The 22825-nt window shown below is 33.9% G+C and overlaps 2 protein-coding genes across 3 annotated transcripts in view; one reads left to right on the top strand and one right to left on the bottom strand.

Moving 5' to 3' along the window:
- LOC120419721 (uncharacterized) overlaps positions 1-22825 on the bottom strand; it is a 398162-nt gene that overhangs the window by 288943 nt on the left and 86394 nt on the right. The gene's annotated exons all lie outside the window — the stretch shown is intronic.
- LOC120419720 (uncharacterized) overlaps positions 18274-22825 on the top strand; it is a 50699-nt gene continuing 46147 nt past the window's right edge. The window contains exon 1 of one of the 2 annotated variants that reach the window (XM_039582512.2): positions 18274-18881. The gene's annotated coding sequence lies outside the window, so the exon portion shown is untranslated. The remainder of the gene's footprint in view (positions 18882-22825) is intronic. The other variant, XM_039582511.2, reaches the window with a different exon arrangement.

Consider the following 22825-nt stretch of genomic DNA (forward strand, 5'->3'; position numbering starts at 1 on the left):
GAAGATTTGCGCTCCCAGCAAGAAAGTCATTAGCTTTGAAGTAACTGTATCCAAACGAGCGGATGCATTAATGCATTCCCTCCGAGGACGGTCCAAGTCCAACTAAAAGCTCGCTCCGCGCAAAAGGACCAGGGCAAGTCCAGCGCGCGAGTGTGTGTGTGTGTGTGTGTGTGTGTGTGTGTGGGAGTGGCAATAAAAGGACCATAAAAAGTAAACTTTTTACTGCTCATCCTGCTGCGCTAGCACACAGTTCTGATGCTGGACGTGGTCCAAGCGGGGGGGAAGAAAAAGCTTGGGTTGGAAGTTTCAGGTTGCGCGCTTTATCCCCAGTGATGGACATAAACCCCTCTCCGGAAGATACGACCACATAAAAGAGACATTAAAATGGGGTTGTTCCCGTTCCGTGTGGAAGACAAAAAAAAGAGAGACCAACCCGAAGATTGCATTTTAAACCGCACGCGAAATGTCAAACGGGGGCAGGAAGGTGGTTTAAATCATTCTTTAATGAAGACGGAAGCTTGGACTTGGATTAACCTTGCTTCTCTCGAGGAGGGGGACGGAACGTGGGAGTAACTTTTTTCCCGGTGATCCGAGAGCTCGCCGAGCGAACATAAACGAGAGTGATAATGAAGGCAAAATGTACGGCTAAATAAACTGTAATTAATTAGAGAAACGAGTGAGGTAATAAAAAAGGCACGTTTCGGTCAGGAGAGGCGTTTTAATGAAGTGCACTGGAAGTCTCGTTAAAAATTGCGAAATTGAGTGATTACTTGGAAGAAGCTTTGCTAGATTTTATGAAAACTCTTTTTCCTTAGTAAAGAAGGGAAAATCATCAAATTCCTTAGCTTTTGTAACAGCCAGTGACATTGTCTGTCAACGAAAAACATTGCATTTTTCCCCAAAACAATCGCCTCAAAGCTCGACAATTTTGATTGACAAAACTGGGAAAAATGGAACGCCGACAGAGGCTTTGACTGCACAATGAAACTAACATGACAATTTCTCGGTGTACACGTGTATGACGCCAAAAAAGCGTACACGTGGCACGTACCAGCCGTTCGCTACTGTCGACATGTGTGTCTGGGGCTCAGTGTAACAAGCGCTCAAACATTCGTTGCGGGCGGGGCTTTTCAAGGGCATACTTCTGTCGGAATTCCACATAGCGCAGGGAAAACTTTGCTACTCTGTCGCAGTAGTGCAAAGTGACGTAAGTTTAATTTGAGCTTTTGACATGTTTGGGAAGCGAGGTGGGGAAATCAGAGGAATTTATTTTGGCGAAGCGACCTAAACGCCATTTTCTGTCAATTTTGAATCACATTTTTCCACATTACTTGAAAATTCAGAACCCAGTTCAAGTTCAATTCTAAAATCTAGAAAGCATACCATCACCACAAAACCGCACCGACATACATGGCACGATTCAACTTTCGATGACAATTTCATTCCTGTGCATTCTAGTTTGCATAAAATGAATGAAATGTGTGTTCCCTCTAGCAGTGAAATTCGAACTATGCATGCTTATCTCGTCGTTACATCAAATCCTATTACGGAACCACACTCGAAAAGTCGAGCATTGTCATACAGTTGAGCGAATCCATTGGCAATCCCAATTACGACTTCAAACATGTCAAACTTTAAACACATTTCCCTCGCAGACACTTTGAAGAGTGCACTTGTTCAATCGAAAACGGGCAAAAAGCCGACCACACACGTCGTCAAAACCGCAAACCGTGGTCTTCATCGCAGGACTTGTGGTCATTGGGTGGTTTTGGTCACACCAACCGAGACGACACGTGGATGGATGCGACCGAAGCTAATTAAAATTCACCCACACACGATTGGACCGCAGAAGGAAGGATCCGTTTCTCAGTTTGGGTGCGTTCCAATTAGGACACAATTGGGGGCAATTTGGTGCCAGCACTTGGTTTGGTGGGCAAGATTGAGCTGGTCCAGGTTTTGAGAAAGCATTAGGCCAATGCAAATTTTACTGGATTTTTTGTTTAATACAGTCCAGACTCGATTATCAGAAGGCCCCGGAAAAATTTCACCTCAGATAATCGAAAAGCTAAAAAAAAGTTTTTTTCGTTGCCTTATTGTGTGTGTATGTGTGTGTGTATACGTATGTGACCAAAATTCTCACTAAGTTTTCTCAGCACTGGCTGAACCGATTTTGATCGAACCAGTTGCATTCGACTTGGTTTAGGGTCCCATACATCGCTATTGAATTGTTTGAAGTTTCGATAAGTAGTTCAAAAATTATGCATAAAAATGTGTTTTCACAAATACCCGGATCTCAATTATATGCATGTAAACGATGTCCGGATCCATCATCCGACCCATCGTTGGTTAGGTAATTGAAAGGCCTTTCCAATGAGTCCAAAACATTGAAGATCTGGGAACCCTGTCTCGAGTTATGACCACTTAAGTGATATTTATGTACTTTTTTGAAGCCGGATCTCACTTAAATGTATGTAAACTATGACCGGATCCATCATCCGACCCATCGTTGAATAGGTTATTGAAAGGCTTTTCTAATGAGTCCAAAACATTGAAGATCTGGCAACCCTGTCTCGAGTTATGACCACATAAGTTATACATTGTATTCTTTTTTTCTGGATCTAAAAAAATGCTGAAACCACTCATATACCCATTTTTGGTAAAGAGTGAGGAAGGCATCAACCACATAGGTGGATTAAGTTAGTTTTGTGTATATGGAGCCAGTTCCACTCGATAATGACATTTGAGAAGGGCGTAAGTGTTTTAAATATTTTTGTAATTCGGAATTTAAATATTTCTGTATCTCGAAGCCGTTGCATCGTATCAAAAAGTGGTCAAAGACAAACTTGTAGGAAATTTGACGGGCTTTTCGATAAAAATACACTGAAAGAAAAAAACACCCAACTTTTATGAGATTTTTTGATTTTTAAGTTTAAAAGTCAAATTTGAGGGGGAGCCCACGATTTCTTTTCGTTCAAAATTTTTGTGAAGATAGCCTAAGATGTTACAAAAAGACTCACGAAAAATGCAGGATGGAGCAACTCACCTAAAAAAATACAAAAATCATTTACTGAAACTGTTTTTTTGAAAAGTGCTCTAAACGTAAAAATTTTCAAAAACCGAATAGGGGAATCGATTCTCCTGACAATTTTACATAAAAGTCTCCATATTGACTACTGTCCTAAGTCCAATCCTTGTGAAGTTACAGCGGTTTTAAAAATAAAAATGTTGAAAAAATAGGTTTTTTGATGGTTTTTGGCAATTTCTATATGACAGACTTGATTTTTCAGTCTCGTAAATATTTTTACCGGAAAGCTCGTCCAATTTCCCATAAGTTTGTCTTTGACCACATTTCAATTGGATGTATGGGCTTACAGATATAAGCTAATTTACTACCCAGGTTACTATACTACACTGAAAAAATATGATGTTTTCAATTATGAGCAATGTAATTAGCTTATATCTGCAAGCTCATACTCATAATTTCTTAGAAAATATAAAAATTGGTCCAAGTAATTTTATCCATGCCAAGAATTTTTCGATTCTTTTTTTGACAACAATTCTTGAGAAAATAACAGAAAATATAAATTCGGCCTATTATTCTGAGAAATTTTCCCTTTTTTTCAGTCATGATAAATTTGTTATGCTTTCTAGCCTTATAATACCTGCTGACACAAGTGAACGTCTCGATTATTGCACTCGGGCCTAATATTTTAATCTGTATTCTAAATTTTGTAAATTCTGGAATTTTTTAAAATTCTGGATATTTTGAAAATTTTGGAAATTTTGAAAATTTTGAATATTTTGAAAATTTTGAAAATTTTGAAAATTTTGAAAATTTTGAAAATTTTGAAAATTTTGAAAATTTTGAAAATTTTGAAAATTTTGGAAATTTTAGGAAATTTTAGGAAATTTTAGGAAATTTTAGAAATTTTGCTGCATTCGGGGGAATGGTTTTATGGGGAAATTGTTTAGAAATTATCTTTTTAACTTTTGTCGTTTGAGTCCAAATCAACTTAAAAAACGTAACTTAATCCACCTTTAGGTTGATGGTGCCTTCCTCTCATTTATAGAGTGATCACAATCCCCTAAAGTGTCCACATGGTTTATGGATCTCCCCTAACGTGATCGCAGCACCTAAGAGGTCCTAATAAAAATAAAACGAAACGAAACTATTGGCACTACGCCCCCCGGGGCATGGCCTTCCTCTAACGTGGGATTTCTGCTCCAGCGCCTCTGACGAGACAGGAGAAACCGGGACCGACGTTTTACTTCACCATCCGATAGAAGCTCAGTGGATAAGGCGGGAATCGAACCCGCGTCTCATAGCATCATCGGGATCGGCAGCCGAAGCCTAATAAAAATAAGTGACGAGTAAAAAAAAACAGACTTCCTACAGACTTTCTGTCAAGATTATACAGACACCGCCTTTCAGGAAAATGGCATCCCTCTACAAGGCTTTTTTCGTGGCGATCATTTGAGGTTATGTAAATTCATTGAGGTTATGTGAATTTCAAACCATTTTTTAAACTGCTTGTAATTTCAGATAGGTAAGTCAGATCTTGAAAATTCTTACTCCACCTAACATGGTAGGGTTTCATAAAAAACACTCTTTTTACCATAATTTAAATTTAATATGAAACAGTTTTTTTAACATAACTTTTTAAATACATGATAAAACTGCATGAATTTAAATAGCAACTTAGGGGACGTTAAGACGGATCGATTAAAACCATTCCGGCCAAAATCGGTTGAGCCTGTGACTAGATATTCCAGTGACATTGATTTGGTACACATGTCTACATACAGCCAAACACACAGACATTTGCTCAGCTGGTGATGAAGGTAGGTCTAGGAGGTCTAATTAAAAAGTTCATTTTCCGAGTGATTTTATAGCCTTTCCTCAGTAAGGTGAGGAAGGCAAAAAGAAAGTGTGCACTTTACACTAAAACAAAATCCTGAATTGCTACGTTCAAAAACCTGATTAGAAAGTCATGGAAGGCGTAGGTTGCGAAACACAATGCAGGCGAATTTAACGAAGTTGCTTGGAACTTGCGTAACAACTTTATAAATGACAAAAAATCAGAAATAATGTTATTTCAAAACACCCTCCAATATTCGTCTCCGACGACGACGACTGACTGAACAAGTCAAAAGGCATAATCAAAATGACCGAGTTTCAAAACTGACAGCATTTTTTCAGCTTGAAATTTATACCAATCAACTAACTTTCTAGCAAGATTTTCCAGATTTAAAAGCTGGTAAAAACTGTAAGATCTACGTTTCTTATTTAAGGATTTCTTATTGATTTTTCGTTACTTTCACGCTGAATCTCCTTGGTCTAGGAAAGAAATCACTAAAGTCTTCCATAACCTAACCGAGTGAAAAAAACGGGGCAGTGAAACGCCATTTTAACAACAACAAAAAAAAACAAAACATTCTGACGCACTGGCATAACGAAAACAAAAACTATGCAAAATAAATATTCCAATCAAAATAACCCACTGGCTGAGTAAGCAAATAAGGCACCTAGAACTGAGCTCCTCGTAATCGCATTAGAGTCGCAAATGCATTTTCAATAATTTTTCGACATTCTGAAAAAAAAAAACTTTTGAAAAACTCCACTTTCTAACATTTAAACAAGAAATCTTGCAAATTGAAAAAAATCCGTGTAAAATCGCATGTAAATGCATTCACGCCACCTTTGTGAGCAAAAGCATGTAATATTGCATGAGAAAACGTGTACAAAAAAAGATTTCGCTCAACCCGAAAATAACATCAATCCGGTGAGAGTCATCTCCAAATTACCAAGTCCGCGCCTCAACCCTCTCGGCTCTCGGCTCGGATTGATGATATTTTTGGAGTGTGCGAAATCTTTTTTTTTTCTTGCGTACATGCTTTTTGTGTACACGTTTTCTCATGCAATATTACATGGTTTTTTTCACGAAGGTGATGTGCATGCTTTTGCATGCGATTTTACCATCGCATTTTTTGCTGTGTGGAGGTAGTTTCATATTGGACACCTTTGCAAACACGGACAACGCCGCGGTAGTTTCTAAATCATCAACGCCACATTCCCCCTGTGTTGGCGTGTTGGGTGGGTGCGAGCGTTGGTGGCACATTTGTCGAGGCTTGTGGTTTTCGCTGCTAAACTTGTGATAGCATGAAAGCCCCCTCCAAAAGTTGCACCAACATCTAGCGGAACTCATATTTCCACGCTCGGATGCCGTTGCATATGGCGTAACAGCAGAGATCAGCGGAAAATGCATTTTCCCCAAATTGGTTAAAACGATCGCCTTTCTTTGGTGGGAATTTTCCGATGCACAGTCGGTGAGGGTAAGGTGTCAGTTACTGGACCACGGAAAATACATTTTATTGAAGGTTGTAAAGTTTTTTTTAAAGTAGAATTTTGAAAGGCTGACAATTGAATGTAGAATGATCAGAAAAGATATCAGAGCTTGGTGTGACGAAAATACGTATATTTCCCCTATTGTCAGGATAATTGGCGTGGGTTGAAATTTCATTCCTGCGATGAAGTTATGAGACTAGATTTACTTGACTATATTTTTGGTGTTTACGTAATTTTATAAGTGCAATTGAAGGATGCTCTTTGGTATAATTATAGACGAAACAAATATTAATTTTCATTGTTCAAATCTCTATTTTTAAATGATGTATTCCTTCTGAGCTGATGATTTTTTATTTAAGATATTATTAATTTCTTATTCTCAAAGGAAATTTTCGTCGTTTGAAAATTCTGCAAGAAATCAATTCACGGCAAATCTCGCTGGTTTCCGCACATTTCATCACCATTGGAAAAGTGCTTTCGAAAAAAAATCAAGAGAATAGAAAAAAAAACCACATCACCAAGCCAGCCATAAATCAAGTCCTCAACTGGTTGGCCATAAATCGTGGGCCCCCTCCACCCTCGACGACTAACCGATGTCCATCGGCGTCGTCACCATCGCCATCTTCATGTCTTCACGGGCGGCTTGAGAAATGGCTGTGAGTCAGCAGAAGTATGTTGTCATCATCAATTATTGAATTCATATTCTACTAGCTGTGGTGTACACCCAAAATGAGGGGGGCTTTTGAAAAAATAATTTATTTTAAAATGAAAACAAAAACTGCAAAATTTAAAACAAATAAAGTAAAAAGAAATGCTCAAAATGACCTCTAGAACATTCATTGTCCGAGATCCTTCGTTTGGGTGTAGCTGGCTGGCCATCTCCAGTCGACACGTCGCCTTAAGTCATCGTCGACCGGCGAAACTAATTTATAGAGGCGCTGCGAAATTAATTGGATAGTGATTGGAAAACTTTATCTTCTATTTGTGAAGATGCGGTACGTGGAAGTCCTTTCAGGATGAGAAATATCAAACTGAGAGATTTTTTTAATAACCAAGTGACGTTGTCGATTTTCTTTGATAACGAGACGATAATCTTGTCAAAAAGATCCCAATGATTCTTAATATATCTGCAATCTTCCAAACAAAATGTTAATTTCACAAATTGTATCCAAAAAAGATTTCCACACAGTCCCCCAAACGAAAAACAGGTGTCACCCATTTTACGCCCCATCAGATACTAAAACTGGGCGTGCCGCAAAAAGACAACGTGGTTCGGCCATCGTACCCGTAACGAAACGGCAGTTAAGTTAGTGTCAGTCAGATGAATAAACATGACTTGCTATAGAGAAAGAGTACGACAACGTTTGCTCATTTAACAGGTTTTGTGATGGTATAGAGTAGAGGAAAAAAAAGAGGCGCAAAAAAGCTCCTCTAAGCAAACATAATTTCTGGTGCACAAACACCACATAAGAGACACATCTCTATACGAACGACATCCCCCTTGGTAAACGTCAATATATATGTGTGTGTATGTGTCACCGTGAGGACTCGTAAAAAGAAAGCACTAACGGTGGCCACTGAGCATTACGGGGCCGGTTTGTCCTGCTAACTGCAGCAGCAAACAACTTCTAAAGACATCGGGGAAAGACTCCGGACAAAGCCCAACTACCTACTCAATCCGCAAAGCTGAGCTTTGTGCTCAGCAAATAGTAGAATACTTATCGCTTGACAAAAAAATGCGTAAAAAGGTGTAATTGAAAAAAAATCCAAACACATTTATATTTACATCTAAATTTTCATTTTCAACCCGAGCAGACGGAAATAACTTGGGAATAACATTTTTTGATATTTAGAAATACTAGGCCAATAACATTTTATTTTATTATCACAAGATTTGTTATTCGTCGCTATGATTTTTTTTGTTATTGGATTGTTATTCTAATAACAGACTTACAATATTTTTAGTTATTCGTCGAACAAATCTTTGTTATTATTTTTTGCTTCCAGAACAAGTTGTTTTGGCTTTCAGTCAATATCAGACCAATAACAATTTTTGTTATGATAACATAATCTGTTATTCAACTCATATGCAAAAATTGATTTATCAAAAAGAATCCATAACACTTTTTGTGATTTTAACAGTATTTGTTATTGAAATGGCATGAATTTTGTTTTACCGTCTGTTCGGGAATACGAACATTTTCAAATAATCGAAATCAAGTACAGTTATTTATCTTAAATTTTAATGCAAACCTCTTGAATTTGGCGAAACCCGATACTAATATTTTTTAAAGATGAAATTCAACTCATCCTGATATGATAACACTATAGAAAATACTTTCAAAGATTTTCTACAGGGCCCCAAAAAAGATCACCTCTGTATTTTTTTATTCTGTAAAGTTAAAATGATTTTTTGATACATGCAGCCAATACCAAAATAACGAAGCATTTAAAAAAGTACACCAGACAACGTTCTGGTAAAAAAAAAACAATTTAAAGGGTTAGGTTTCCAAAATTACACAAAAAAGTATTTAACTAGTTTCAAAACCTTCGTTTTTAAACTCTTAACATTGTTAGATAAATGTACGACACCTGCTGAAATTTTTTCTTTTAGCAGCTAGTTGCAAAACCAATAAGCTTATGTATTTAATATTTCGATCATTTTTTAAAATAATTTCAATTTAATTCAACTTAAATTCAAGAACGCAAATAATTTGTTTCGAAAATCGCTAAAATTTTCATAAAATCTGAAATTTTCTTCACTTTTTTTTTACAAAATATGATATGCAAGACTGCCGCATTAACGTCCCATATTCAATATCACCACTTTTGAAATTTTTATGCAGATTTGAAAACGTGTTTAAGCTTAAACCTTAAAACATTTGGTAAACAATCAGTATACAAGAGCGATTCTCTCTGACTTTGGCATTAGATTTTTTGTATTTTTTAATCCGGCTGAAACTTTTTGGTGCCTTCGGTATGCCCAAAGAAGCCATTTTGCATCATTAGTTTGTCCATATAATTTTCCATACAAATTTGGCAGCTGTCCATACAAAAATGATATGTGAAAATTAAAAAATCTGTAGCTTTTGAAGGAATTTTTTTTATCAATTTGGTGTCTTGGGCAAAGTTATAGGTATGGATAAGGACTAAAATGAAAAAAATGATACGCGGTAAATTTTTTTTTGATGATTTTAAATTCACTTTTTGTCACTAAAACTACAGTCATCCCACATATTCGGAACACCCACAAATTCGGAACACTTTTATGATAATTTGTCAATAGCATGCCAAAATTAACTTTTTTGTCGACCTTACTATTTTTAGAAACTTCATTTGGACATTATCTTGCTATTTCACTAGTAAAAGAAGTACTTTTTGAACAAAAAACTTCATTCCAAGACTATTTTGTCCAGAGCAGCAAAACACTGCCTCCAAATGGCCTGTTTCATAATTGTGGTATGTTATTGTGCCTCCCACAATTGTGGAACACCTGAATTTAACTGATATTTTCACAAAAAAAAGTAATCAAACCATGTATAAAACATCACTAAGCTTGAGTTTCATTGGTTTCAGTGTGTGAAGTCATTATTTGGTAATAAATATGTACTCCTGGAGGGATCCAAAGTTTGTTTACATTCGTAAGAAAAAAGTGTTCCGAATTTGTGGATTTCAAGGGTCAAAGTAATTCTTCAAAAACTTCATATAAAAGTTAAAATTTGCAGATGTTCGATACAGCATTCGAAAGATCGCAAGAAAAGCTTTCAAATGAAGGTAAAAGCGAATCATTAAGTTCAATTATCGATGTGCTATGATTTTTTGAACATTGGCCGATCTGGAAACCGTTCCGAATATGTGGGATGACTGTAAACTGAAACTTATTTGCAAAAAAAACACCATTTTTTTTTTTTTTTTATTTTTATGATGTTTTAGAGGACATTAAATGCCAAATTTTCAGAAATTTTCAGGTTGTGAAAAAATTCTTTGGCCGAGTTATAAATTTTTTAATCAGTACTGATTTAAAAAATCGAAATTTTGGTCGCAAAAATTTTTCAACCTAATTTTTACATCAATTTGCAATCAAAAAGTAACTCGGCCAAAGAATTTTTGCACAACCTGAAAATTTCTGAAAATTTGGCATTTAATGTCCGAAATTTTGATAAAGTGCACCGTTTTCTAGTTATAGCCATTTTTAGGTAACTTTTTTGAAAATGTTTGCCCATCTTTGAAAAACATATTTTTGAAATGCTGAGAAATTTCACTTTATTTTGCTTTCTTGAAATTTGTTGATAAGACTCTTAGTTGCTGCAAATGTTTAAAAACAGGAAAAAATATGTTTTCTAAGTTTTTCCGAAACAACCAACCATTTTCTTGTTAAAATATGAAACATTCGTATAATTTTCCGATCATTACGAAAACTCATCAGATGGGAAAGTTTCATATAAATTTCAGTTTTCAACATTGAAAATCGAACCAAAAGTTTCCGAAATTATTTTTTATTAATTCTAATGCTTTTTGAGGTTGTTTCTCAGAATTACGAAGTCTCATAGAAAAAAAAACAGGAATTACAAAAATTTATTTTTTGAAACTGTATTTCTCTCAAGAAGTATTTTCAAAATGAAAAAATAAGTTTTTTGAGGAATCAATTTTGATTTTTTTTTTCGAATTTTCAATTTTTGAATAAATTGTTCAAATAAAAACTTGTGTTTTTTTCCGTGTACCTATTTTTTTTTCGAAAAGTCCCAATTATAACATACAATTTTGCCGAAGACACCAATCGATCAAAAAATCTCTTCTCAAGTTTTTCACACATTTGCATGACCAGACCTCAAAGTTGTCTGGAGACTTGTATTGAAAAAAAATAATGATGCAAAATGTCTTCTTCTTACGTTGGGTTCGCGTCCAAATAGAAATACAAAGAAAACTCGATTAGGCAAAACGGAAAGAACTACCCTATTATGTCAAAAATGTGTGAGATCATTTTTGATTGCATAATGGAATATTGCGCCCAAATATGAGATTGATTATTTAATATTTAACCATATTTTCTATTTTTCAAATTGATAATTTTTCAAAAAAAAAACTAAAACTGGTACCGGATTTTGCACCATCTGAAACAGGTGCTTTTTAAACCCTCTGAAACATAAAATGACATTTTTTGGGCAAAAACGTCGAAAATTTGTTATCTTTGAATGCATTTTGTCTGTGTTGAATTCGATTGTATTATGTTTAACCTCACAGTTGTCAACATTTTCAAAGCCAAGTAGAGTTAGTAATAAATCTTCTGAACTAAAATTATCTTATGAATCTGACCCTGCTTATACGAGTTTTAACGACAAAATAAAAAAAACCTTTAATTACAGCTGAACAATATAAACAGATACTTTTCAGATGTGAATGCAACCTCAGCACGTTATCAAATATCTTTATTATATTTTTTAAACTATCAAATGATAGTATTTTCACCGAGCAAAAAGGTAACATAGACCAGAAAAAAACAACCTGCAAAAAAATATCTTTAGATGTCTATTTATTAGAATATAGAGGTTCACTGTAAACTCTAAAAAAAACCATCCAAGATATTTTTATCATCAAAACAAGGATTTCCTTAAGCAAGCTCAAATTAACCTTCATTTGGTATGTTTCAAAACTCAATTATTTGGGCTCAACTATAAACTTAGTTACACTTTCTATTATTATCACGGAAGAGAAAGTTTTCCACCCAACAACATAACCACAACCATATCTGCTCTACACGCAGGTATCTCTAAGCCGGAGTCATGAGTTTCCAATTAGGTTAGCACACTTATAATACCTGCACACGTGATGGCACGAAGAAAACTTGTGCAAAGTTTGCAGCCCAAAATTAGCTTGGCACAAAATTTTCCTTATGTTTATAAGAGAGAGATTTTTAGCCACCGCACAACTTCGATAGACTGGGAAAACTTTTTTTCCCAAGAAAAATCCATAACGTTTTTACAATGAAATGGAAAGGGGGGATGAAGAAGCAGCCGCTCGTTGTCAATACCAGAAAGGAACAAAGAAAAGGCAATGTGCTTTGTAGATTCTGGCAGGCGCTCCAGGATGCCAAACAAGGTGATATTTGGTTCTGAACTAGCAGAGCTGGAAACGATTCCTGGGGAATCGGAAATGGAATCGTGTGTGTGAGGTATTGTCCTGCTGGGGAACACTTCAAGGACGATGGCAGGAAATTGAATTGATTCTTTGATTCTTTGGGTAGTGGTGCACTACCATCGCAATGTTGGTGTACCTTGAAAGTAGAATAAAACGTTTGAGGACGTCAATTTTGTTACCAAAACCTCAAGCTGAAAACCTATGGGGAAAATCAATCAGACTGACAAGTTGACTTGCTCCAAATTGAAACGCTTTTAATACTCCTCCTAACATTTTTCCGGAAGCTGACGACACGCGCCAGATGTGCCCCCGTTTAGCTGACAGATAAGCCCCTCGCACTGCATAAATCTGCCACATCACACGGGATGCTGCACATGCGGCCTGTGCAAACTTTTTGGGGACGAAGCTCCGTTGAATAGTGCACGAGGCACTCCTGTAGGATCAACTTTGACGCTGACACTCTTGTGACGAAGCCGTCGATGCATCCTTGCCAAGGACGGGTTGTGTGGACAGAGTGGATTGATGACAAAGTTTGGAACAATTTATGGATTCTGGACTGTGTTTTTTTTTTTTTTCAATTTAAAATATCTCAACTATCAAATCTTAATCTGACTTGAAATACATCTCAGTTTCATCGATCTGTTCTGAAAAGTCAAGGTAGTGTAAAGTTAGTATGTATGTATGTGATACGCACCATACACCAGACTTAAAAGCTTCAAACACTCTAGTTTTACGACAGCTTCATATTGGCCATTTCACTATAACACATGGCCCCATCACCGCAAGATCATGAAAAATCTTCGACCATACTCCCATCAGCCAGGTGCACTGCTCATCGTTAGACTACGTCCCTTAATCCCTCGTTGATTATTATGCCATCCGGATGATTCCACCTTCTGGGTGCTTCTCTGAGTGCACCTTGTTCATAACGGGAAGGTAATCTTTTTGCCCTTTTGGGCTCAATTTAACGATCCATTTGATCCTTATGCGATTGCTATTCAACATTCGTTTTTATTTTTGCTAGCAAAAAAAGTTGAATAAAAAATATTAATGGTATTTGATGAATTTGTTCGAACAAGCCAATTTTTTGATACCAATCAAGTTGAAAAAAAAAGTTTAACCCATACACCATCCTAAAAAGTTCAACATTTTGAGAGCCTGAAAAGCTCAATTCAACTCCAATTTCAGCAAAAATAGCTTTTATCTTCATCATCACGTGAAATACACTTTACGCATATATGACACTTGAGACGGAAAACCCCGAAACCCCCACTCTGAAATTAACATTCATGGCGGCAACTTGGCCGGCAGCAGCAGGGTCAACCCATTCCGCATCACATGTGTGGGCAAACATTTGCCGGAGACGATCCGTGAGATCGACGTGACCAGCGAATTAAATCCGGAAGGCACACCATTGACATAGCAGTTGTGTGCCCCACACATAAAGACACGTGTCAATCAACGGAATTGGGCGTGACAGGGCACTTTAAAAACTTATGATTGCAAAACTAGGGAAAATGCATTTTAAAACACTATTTTTATTAAAATGTTAAAATTGTGGCTTGAAATTTTAAATTTTTATATATTTTTTTATTTATTTTATAGCCTTATTATACAAACTCAAATCATTATATTTTGCCTATTTTTTAAATTTTTTCACCACAGACAAAGTTTTAACAAAGTGTGTCAAATCATAACCTAGGATATAACCAGAATTGCTGAAACTTGTTTTGGCAGAACAATTAGAGTTTTCGTCAAATCTTACATTTTTTTTGAAAACTAATAATTGCAAAACAACTGAACTTGTGTAAAATTCATTTTAAACAACCCAATTGGCGTGTTAGCAATTCTCTACGAAATCGGCCGATATCGACAATTTTTATTTTTTTATTTGGCTCAAAATTTGTGCGTGCCTTCCTTACCTTGTTTTTTTTAATTTTAGAAATTTGTTTATATGTTTTAGGGGACAAAACCTCGCACCTTTTAAGCCATTCAGAAATATGGACCAATATTTTGCTGATGAGATCTTTTTTAAAATGATTTTTGTAAAAAAGTCAAATCTTGATCTTAACATTTTTTGCCTTAATTTTTTTATGTAAAATCGAATTTTCAATCAAAAAGTACTTTGCAAATATTTAAGTGAACTGTTATCAAAATATAGCCATTCAACGTTTAATTTTGTCCGACGAATTACGGTTTTTTTTTACTTTTAAACATAGTGTCCATTATTGTCCATACCTGAAAATTACTTTTTTTCGAAAATCAGAAAAATCCTCAGTTTCGTCTAAGAAACATTGAAGTTTGGACCACTGGTTGATGAGATAAAGCGGATAAAAGAAAAGGAATCAAATAAATTTAAATTAAATTTATAAAAGAAAAGTAATCAAATGAAATATTTTTTGAATCAAGACAAACATTTCAAAAGGGCCAAACATTCAATGAAGTACTTTTTGATTGAAAATTCGATTTTACATACAAAATGAGGCTAAAAAATTCAAGTACAAGGTTTCATTTTATTACAACATTCACTATTGAGCTACTCTCTATAAAATCGGCCGATTTCGACCATTTTTATTTTTTGTATTTTTTGATTAAACTCAAACTTTGTGGGGACCTTCCCTATGACCAAATGTGCTATTTTGCGGCATTGGTTCACCCATACAAGTCTCCATACAATTTTGGCTGCTGTCCATACAAAAATGGTATGTAAATATTCAAACAGCTGTAACTTTTGACTAAATTTTCTGATCAATTTGGTGTCTTCGGCAAAGTTGTTGGTATTGTTGAGGACTTTTGAGAAAAAATGGGTACACGGAAAAAAAATTGTAGATTTTTTAATCAACTTTTTTTTCACTAAAACTCAATTTCCCAAAATATATATTTTTTGATTTTCGAGATTTTTTGAAATGTTTTAGTGGACAAAAATGCGCAACTTTTGAGCCATAGAGAAACATGGTCAAAAAATCTGCCGCCGAAAAAATAGTGATTTTTGGAAAAAACGAAGTTTCATGCAAAAACAAGTTTGACATTATTTTTTAATGCAAAATTGAATTTGCAATCGAAAAGTACTCCACAGATTTTTTGATAAAGGGCTCCGTTTTAAAGATATAGCCACCGAAAGTTTGATTTTAGCGAAATATTTGCAGTTTTTCAATTTTTAAAAATAGTGACCATGAATGACCATTTCTAAAAATATTTTTTTTGAAAAGTTCAGAAAATATGCTATAAAATTGTATAAGAGACATTGAAGATTGAGCCTCGGGTTGCTGAGATAGCGCCGCTTTAAGAAAAAGAAACACGGAAATTGAAGATTTCTAAATCTGTCGTCACTCTAATGACGATATCTCAGGCAGATTTTTTGACCATGTTTCTCTATGGCTCAAAAGTTGCGGATTTTTGTCCCCTAAAACATATCAAAAAAATCTCGAAAATCAAAAAATACGTATTTTGGGAAATTGAGTTTTAGTGAAAAAAAAGTGATAAAAAAATCTGCAATTTTTTTTCCGTGTACCTATTTTTTCCCAAAAGTCCTCAACAATACCTACAACTTTGCCCAAGACACCAAATTGATTAGAAAATTCACTGAAAAGTTACAGCTGTTTGAATATTTACATACCATTGCCAAATTTGTATGGATACATACATGCCAAATTTGTATGGAGACTTGTATGGGCGAACCAATGACACAAAAGAGCTAATTTGGTCATAGGGAAGGCCCCCACAAGGTTTGAGCCAAATAAAAAAATACAAATAAAATCCATTTCCGGTATTGGTAGAGAATTGCTCTATTTTAAAAGTAAAGCATAACTCGTCGGAAAAATTTTGGTCCATACTTCTGAATGATTTAAAAGATGCGCGGTTTTGTTCACTAAAATATTTCAAAATATATCAAAAATTAAATAATGCGGATTTTGGGAAATTGAATTTTTGTGAAAAAAAACTTTATAAAAAAATCACCATTTTTTTCGTGTACTTTTATTATTAAAAAGTGCTCATCAATACCTACAGCTTTGCCCTACAGCTTTGAGTTGTTTAACTTGTTTCATGTGACTTTGCCAATGTATCGAAAAAATAACTTTTTGTAAGGGTCAACGATGATCGTGTTTTTAGTTTAAAAAACTGTAATTTTCATGCCAAAATGAGTAGGTAGTGAAAGTTGTATGTCCAAAATTTTCTTTTGACGATTATTATTATTATTTTTATTTTTTGATGCTTTAATGATGCCAATTTATAGTTAACAATGTAAAAATTTAAAAAATATATAAAAAGTGACTACAAAAACATGAAAACAGCAAAAAATTAACAAAAAAAGATTGGCGGTTACGAAAAGGATTAATTCTTTCACAAAAAGCTTGTGAGGTGCTGCTTAAACTTTTTGTTTCAACAAAAAAAAACATGACATGTCATTTCAATTTTTATATATATATTTTTGTTTGTTTGGAAAAAAATGAGCAGTAGAGGGTTTAAAGAAAACTAAACAAAACAACACCATACAACAAATAGAAACAATAAATTTTGGTCTAGACTAGATGATCCATAGCATCGATTATTCGAAGGTTTGTATCATCATCTTGAATTTAAAATTTTTAACCATTTTTGTGTAGTTAAAGGGCCATATTTAAACCCGACAATCAACAATAAGGCAGCGAAAAACATTGTTTGGTTCGGTTTTCCGAACCTTTCAATAATTTAAAGATTTTTTTTCTAGGTCTTCCCAAAGATTACGTAATTTGGTTGGATATTAACGTGTTTTATTTGCTCATTAGTCACAGTAGCGACTAAGAGTTTTTTTTTTTTTAAAAAAAGGTCCTGTACACAAAATTTTAAATTAAGCTTTTTGCTTTTTGGGTGTTTCCAGAACCCCTTTTAGCCAGTGGTATTACCCCTTAAAGATCATTAAAAAACTGTGGATATATACAATTATGGGGAAATACTTATTGGATAGTATTGTAAATTATGTTTTTTGGGCATCAGATATGAAAAAGTAAACTCAACCCAGATGAACTGAATTTTCACCACCGCCAAAAACACTCCTAAAATTAAATCAAATGAAGTGGCACTACATACCGAATTTTCGCACCATAAAAAACTTCATTCGACAATTTCATTAACACCAAGTTGCAATTGCAACACTAGAAAAAACCCACTTCCCAAGTAGATTTAATTCTCTCCACAACAACATCACCCTCAACTTCAACTTCACAACAGCAGCAAAGTTTCCTAACTCAACTTTTCGTACTTTTTTCCCCCTTCTTTCTCTCTCTCTTTTTTTCTGTTCCAGAAGAGCCTTCATCCGCACTACTAGCCTGTTTGTGTGTGTGTGTGCGTGTTTCGCAAGTGCATTTTCGCGTGTGTACACCAGTAGCAGTAGCAAACAACAGCAACTTTTCGTTCTTCCCACTTTAGAAAGACACACACCACCCACAACAACAACAACAACAGTAGCAGGAAAAATAGAACAACCGCGCGCTGCACAATTAGTTTCGCAAAGTAGCCAGAAATTGTTTCTTCGTGTGCACAACACAAACACTAGAGCGAGAAAAATACAACATCCTTAGAGCATCCCCTCCCCCAAAAGTTACAAAACTCGGTCGCAACCACTAGGGTGGCGACTACGCGCGAATTCTAGTTTGTCAACGGCAGAAAGTTGGCCCACTTTGGTTGTTTCAAATTTGCATTTCATTTGACACGCTGCGCACAACAACTTCCGCAAATTTGAGCAAAAAAAACCTGTAATTTTCGATTTCTGGCAACATTGGCGCCAAAGCATGACGGAACCACTGCCCGCGGGTGGGGCTCTGGGAAGGCAGCTTCCCCAACCCAAGATCACACTCCAACGGAACGAGATACGGTGGAGGAAGGGGAGCAGTGGAGGCCACTGAGGTCACTGAGGTGGTCCAGCTACCCGTCCCAATGAGACGAGCGCAGCAGATACTGAAATTTGGCTGCAACCACTCGGGAGAATCCGACGAAGAAGACGAGGCTGTAGAGTAGAGTGCAGAGGGATAAGAACTCCGGAACGTGCGGAACAACCCAAGCTGGACAGAGCATTGAGTCAACAACCAGAAGGACAGAGAGAGAGTTCTCAGTTTCATTTTTCAGTTATTTTTTGTTTTTTTATTATTTTTGTTTGGTTTTAATTGAGCAATCAACGTTTTTTACGTATTTGCGCTTTCGGTTGCCGCGGATCGTTTACACTACGTTGCGCTTCTTACCGTGCCCGGACTAAGCAAACTTTCCTGAGCAGCTTCCTTTGCTAATGACCGTGGCGCCAGCCAGCAGGACCGCGTGGTGTTAAACCGTTTTCTCTCGTCTTGCAAACTGGCCACACTTGTTTGAGGAATTAATTTGCGTGGCGAATCCCGCACGGGCACGGCACGGAGGACAACAGCGCGGAAAGGTGAGTGAAGTGAGCTTTGGTGGGTGTTTGTCTTGTGTTTTTGTTTTTCGTAGGTAAATATTATCATTTTTTCGTCTTCTTTGGCAAACCATAAAAAGTCCGGCTAAATGACCGGCACCGTTTGCTGAGGTGTTTTCGGCGCGGTTTGATGACTGGACCGACATCAAACTGATGCCACGTGGAGCGGTTGTTAAATTGATTGCAGTGCAATTTGTGCTAGATTGAAGATTAAATTCGTGTCGATTTTCTTGTATTTATGTTTAAACTTCAATTATATAGTGTTTAATAGAAATTGCTGTGAAATAGAATAACATATTCACAATAGATATAACTAGTAATCTGAGTAGAATATGAAAAACCACTGTATATAACACTTAGTAGATTTCAGTAATCAGATCATCGGTTAATCTAACATCATTTCACAAAATCATATCGTCTGTATGTGGATTCTATGAATTGGAGATAACACATTTAAAGTCCTTCGTGATTTTAAAATTCATAAAATATTTTTCCAAAGTGATGGTTGAAAAATGAGGACTCGTTAAAAAGCAATTAGAAACACGTATATGTTTCTAACTTTAATTCTTTGAAAAGCAACATCAAAGATCAAAACGATAATTTAAAAAAAAAATCTAAGCTGACTGAAAATATTTTTTTCAGTGATGGAGAGTTATAATTAAAATTTGAAATAGACAATTTGTGAAATATTTTCCTAAAATAAGTATACATTCCAGACTTGATTATCCGACAATAAACAATTAGGCAACGAAAAAAAAATCGTGATTCGATTATCCAAAGTGAATTTTTTCCGAGGCCGACGGATAATCTATCTAAAAAAAGTTTTCACAGCACTTTTGTTTGAAGACTAGAGACTAGTATGGAGAAACCAATAATGCAAAAATTGCTTATTTTGACATAAAGGATCGATTGACAAAGTTTCATCCAAATCTAAAAACCTGAAAATAAAAATCACGAAAAAAAGACAATTTAACAATTTAACAATTTAACAATTTAACAATTTAACAATTTAACAATTTAACAATTTAACAATTTAACAATTTAACAATTTAACAATTTAACAATTTAACAATTTAACAATTTAACAATTTAACAATTTAACAATTTAACAATTTAACAATTTAACAATTTAACAATTTAACAATTTAACAATTTAACAATTTAACAATTTAACAATTTAACAATTTAACAATTAACAATTTAACAATTTAACAATTTAACAATTTAACAATTTAACAATTTAACAATTTAACAATTTAACAATTTAACAATTTAACAATTTAACAATTTAACAATTTAACAATTTAACAATTTAACAATTTAACAATTTAACAATTTAACAATTTAACAATTTAACAATTTAACAATTTAACAATTTAACAATTTAACAATTTAACAATTTAACAATTTAACAATTTAACAATTTAACAATTTAACAATTTAACAATTTAACAATTTAACAATTTAACAATTTAACAATTTAACAATTTAACAATTTAACAATTTAACAATTTAACAATTTAACAATTTAACAATTTAACAATTTAACAATTTAACAATTTAACAATTTAACAATTTAACAATTTAACAATTTAACAATTTAACAATTTAACAATTTAACAATTTAACAATTTAACAATTTAACAATTTAACAATTTAACAATTTAACAATTTAACAATTTAACAATTTAACAATTTAACAATTTAACAATTTAACAATTTAACAATTTAACAATTTAACAATTTAACAATTTAACAATTTAACAATTTAACAATTTAACAATTTAACAATTTAACAATTTAACAATTTAACAATTTAACAATTTAACAATTTAACAATTTAACAATTTAACAATTTAACAATTTAACAATTTAACAATTTAACAATTTAACAATTTAACAATTTAACAATTTAACAATTTAACAATTTAACAATTTAACAATTTAACAATTTAACAATTCGTTTATTGCTTTTTGTGGGTTCTTCAATATAGATTCAAAAACATCCAAAAAGCATATAATTAATATTTGGTTTATCAGATCTTAAAAAGAAAACAAAAAAAAATAACCATTCATTTATGTATGCCTTAATGAATTAACTTTAATTTTGCGAATTGTTGTGTTCTTCAAATTTTATACTATAATAAATTAATATAATATAATATAATTTTCATCAAACCGAAAATAAAATGTCTGGGCATAAAAAAGAATGAGCAATTCTATCGGTGATAATCTTATCGCAGATGGGCGACAACTCATTTTTAAAATCATTATAAAATCGACTTAATTCAACCATACTATGTTGAATTTTCAATGCTTTCACTAAGAATATATATTTTTTTGTAAATCTAGCAAGATTCAAAGTAAAGTATGTATTGAAAATTATTCAAAAAATACCGTTTTATTCAATACTTAAATTTTTCAAGTTGATAGCGAAATTTTGTTCACTTCATCAGAGTTTTTTTGCAAATACTAAAATTTTCACAAAATACCGTATTTTTTAAGAATGGTCAGTTGTTTAAATTAAAAATTTGGATATAAAAGACGCAAAATGGTGCAATTTTAATGTTTGCATAAATAACACGGAAATTTATGAAACATTTTGAATGTAAAAAATAACTCTATTGAATTGAAAAACCATACAAAATATCAATACGTTTGATATCCACATTAAAGTATTTTCGAAAAATACGATATTTTGTGGAAGGTTGAGTATTTTCCAAAAAATCTTATAGAGTAAAAAAGCAAACAAAATTTCGCTTTATTTGATACCAATATTTAAAAATATGAAAATTTGCAATTTTTCGTAAAATTCGGTATTTTGTGTTTTTTTTTTTCAAATATTTTACAAAACTAGGCTTGAATATAGTAAAAAGGCATTCACAATTTCGCTTCGTTTGATAATCACATTTCATATTTTGAAAAATTGAGTATTCAAAAAAACGGTAGTTTGTGATTTTTTTAGTATTTAAAAAACCCTAATAAACTGAAAAAATTAAGTTACCGTCCATTATCGGCGATAATTATCGCCGGTAGAAGAAAGGTTACACTAAAAAAATACACATTTTTGAGAAATCTCATTTTTGGTTATATTTTAGATGACAAAAATGTTTTTTTTTTCGCTTTGACACAATTTGGTGAAAATTCATTTGGCAATGATACCAAATTTTGGAAAAAATCCAAGTTTTATAAAACGTGGAAAAAAGCCAAAAAATTGATATCGTGCACCGATTTCAAATTATAGCCATTTAATGTTCATTTTTTGCAATAAACATAAATTTTGTTTACCTGTAGAATTTATGACCAAACTATCTCTGAAAAAAAAAAAATTGAAAATGTCAAAAAAAAATCCTACAAAGGCATTGAGAATTGGACGAATGGTTGCTGAGATACAGCTTCTGAAAGAAAAGCAATCAGGAAAAATTAAGCTTTGCAAATATGTGTCCGATTTATAGTAGCAAAAAAATAACAAATCGTAAAATTTTAGCAAAAAACATACTTAAAAAATTTCAAATATATCCTAAATTGGTCAATTTTTTATGTAATTCTTGGGAGAATTGCTCAATATTTTCTGCATTTGAAAAAGGATAAACAAAATATTCTCAAGGAAAAATAATAATATAGCGTAAGTTTTCTTCCAAGATGCTATTAACTGCTAATGGGGTCAATGAGTTTGTTTTGCAACTTTTCGGCAAACTCATTTATCCATCCAGGAGGGCAGAAGCCAGCCATTCCGCACACCTGCCAAAGTTGCATCCAATCTCGTCATTTCGTAGCCCTGATATTGTTGCCGTTGTTTGTTTGAGCTAATCAAGTTTGGCCCATTTCTCTCTCCCGACTCTCTCTTCAAAAGTTGAGATATTACAAACTTGAGGCAATTTGGCCATAATGGCATTCACGTTCCCGCTCCTCAGGTGTTTTCCGCT

Source organism: Culex pipiens, chromosome 3 (assembly GCF_016801865.2).
Source record: "Culex pipiens pallens isolate TS chromosome 3, TS_CPP_V2, whole genome shotgun sequence".
NCBI lineage: Eukaryota > Metazoa > Arthropoda > Insecta > Diptera > Culicidae > Culex > Culex pipiens.